The following is a 2,884-nucleotide window of genomic DNA, read 5'->3' as shown; positions in this document are numbered from 1 at the left end:
ACCCAACTCATCTTTTAAGTTGGTCTAGTAAATTATGTTATTGCTTCATGATAATGTTTATAAATGAACTATTGTTGAGTCCTCAGATTCCAAGAAAAAGGATGTTTCCAAGAAAAGACAGTGGAGAAGGTAGAGTCATAGCACATTTTGAAAAAATGTGGGCTATTAGCTGTAATTGTTTTGTATGTTTTCTACCAAAATACAAAGGGACTTGGGCAATCAATGTGAGAGTGGACATGAAATTGCTTTGCAATTTTGAAAATTACATGTATGGGACATCATGTTTCAGTTTATGTTAGAACTAGGTTTTCTCTAATAACTAATTAATTTTTTTTCTACTGACTAAAAGAAAAAGGTTGTGTAAATGCTAGTCAAAAATGCTGTATTTTGGGTAAATCAATTTAAACCAGAAAATGTATTTTATATGATATAACATTGCAATAATATTTTCATAAACTTTGTAAACTTTTTCAGAAACTTCTATTTTTCATGATAAAATATGTTTGCTGATTTTAGAGCACTTTAAAAACTCACTAGTCTTTCCTTCCTCCTCGTCCTCTTTCTCCTCCTTCATTTTTTTCACCAAGGTACTGGCCTCTATTTCCTTACCCAAAGTTCTGTTGAGATCCACAGGTTGGCACCCCCCACATTTAGGTGCAACTTGTAACCTTCTCTGGGGCCACACACGCCAGTGTGGGGGATTGAACCCAGGGCCTCATGCGAGACAAACCCTTGCCATACACCCTCAGAAACAAACCAGGGCTATCAACTCCATCTCTCCAGAGGCCTGACTGGCGCTGCTCACCGGCAATAATTAACAACTGAGTGTCCTTCGCTCAGTTTCAGCCTCCATTCCTGGGCTTCCTTCCCACTGCCTGCTCCACAGCCCCAGTCTCCTAGGCCACTAAACCTCAGCAGTCTCCAGGAATGAAAGCAAAAGAAGCCCAGAGCAGAGCGGAAGCCTGAACCAGTCTTGAGAGCTGCTTCCGTTCCCAGGAGCTGAAGAAGACACACCTGACGCTCCAGCAGGACTGATTTCCCTGGCCTGGGCTTGGAGAACAGAGGTCTGCCATGGCTCATCTGATGACAGCACAGTTGCTGCTCCTGCTGATCTGGGTGACCGAGTGTGCCCGGGTCAGAACTGAACTGCTCAATGTTTGCATGGATGCCAAGCACGACAAAGAGAAACCAGGTTCTGAGGACAATTTACACAACCAGTGCAGTCCCTGGAAGAAGAATTCCTGCTGCACCGCTAACACAAGCCGGGAAGCTCATGAGGACATTTCTTACCTGTACCGATTCAACTGGGACCACTGTGGAAAGATGACATCGACATGCAAGCGACACTTTATCCAGGACACCTGCCTCTATGAGTGTTTTCCTAACTTGGGGCCGTGGACCCAGCAGGTGGACCAGAGCTGGCGCAAAGAGCGAATCCTTCATGTCCCCCTGTGCAGAGAGGACTGTCAGCAATGGTAGGAGGATTGCCGTACCTCTCTCACCTGCTAGAGCAACTGGCACAAGGGGTGGAACTGGACCTCCGGGTATAACCAGTGTCCTGTGGGGGCCTCCTGCCAGCCCTTCACCTTCTATTTCCCTACACCTGCTACTCTGTGTGAGGAAATCTGGAACCACTCCTACAAGGTCAGCAACTACAGCAGAGGGAGCGGCCGCTGTATCCAGATGTGGTTCGACCCAGCCCAAGGCAACCCTAATGAGGAGGTGGCGAGGTTCTACGCTGAGGCTATGAGTGGAGCTGAGCTTCACAGGGCCTGGCCACTAGTGTGCAGCCTGTCCTTAATGCTGTTCTGGGTGTTCAGCTGAGTCCATTCCTCTTCAGATGCCTGGGGAGCTCCCTGCTTGGCTTAGCCTCTCACCTCCTAGCCTCCTTTGTGGTAGGACCTCTGACAGCCTGCTTAAATAAACCAGACATTCAAAAAAAAAACTCACTAGTGTTTCATATGGCAACTATTAAGCGGTAAGTGAAGAAATATAGCTTAAATAAAAGGATACTAGCAGTTGTCAATATACCATTTTAAAAATATATGTAAACATCATTCTACAACCTTATCACCATAACGTTTGTAATTTTCAAAATGTTTCACTTGCCTAACTTTCTCTATTTTCCATTTAACACAGTTGTTTACATTGACTTATTTATGGAGAGTAGATATTTTGGAAAGAATCTATGATATTAGAGTTGATAAATGAGAGAACAAAACTAAAAATTAGATTTTCTTGTTGCTTAACCATTTATTGACATATTTAATATCATTCAAAAATATGTATTGGGTATAATGTTTCCCAATATTTCTCTACTTAGGTAAAAGATTTTCATCAACTGGTTGCTATTGTTATTAGCACTGTATTTCATTTTAATACAACATATAAGAAAATGAATATATCCATCTGATTATATTTCTGCTACTATGATTTTTACCTGCTATTTCTCTGACAGTTTTAAGTACAGCAATTTTTAGAGGTAGCTCCTTTTTTTTAAATAGGTGAATATTTAAATGAAGTGAATGACGTTAAGCAATCAGACCTCTAGTGGACCATAAGAATAAACAGCACAAACTTAAGGAAATTTTGGGGGAAAGAAAACCTATTTGTGCTTGTCGGCATGATTTGGTTGTTCTATGGTTTTGAATATACCAGTGCACCTGTGTCTAGTTGTGTATGAAAATCTACAAAATTTAGATGTTTGAGAAATGAAATTTTCTTCTCAAATTAAAAGGGTGTTGATGGTAGGCATTGGAGTATATTTGGTTTTATATGCTCAAAGTATATCCCATAGAACAAACATTGTACTTACTTGAATGGTAGTAATTTTTGACCAGTCTTTAGTTAAACACCATGCCTAAGTGAATGCTCATTTTATTCT

General features: G+C 41.3%; 1 pseudogene; it reads left to right on the top strand.

Moving 5' to 3' along the window:
* The first annotated feature begins 778 nt into the window (after positions 1 to 778).
* On the top strand, positions 779 to 1,945 carry LOC125415432 (folate receptor alpha pseudogene; annotated as a pseudogene).
* Positions 1,946 to 2,884: the final 939 nt, after the last annotated feature.

Source organism: Myodes glareolus, chromosome X (assembly GCF_982192425.1).
Source record: "Myodes glareolus chromosome X, mMyoGla1.1, whole genome shotgun sequence".
NCBI classification, from domain to species: domain Eukaryota; kingdom Metazoa; phylum Chordata; class Mammalia; order Rodentia; family Cricetidae; genus Myodes; species Myodes glareolus.
Note: the sequence above shows the minus strand (reverse complement) of the source record. Positions and strands in the feature narration are given on the sequence as shown.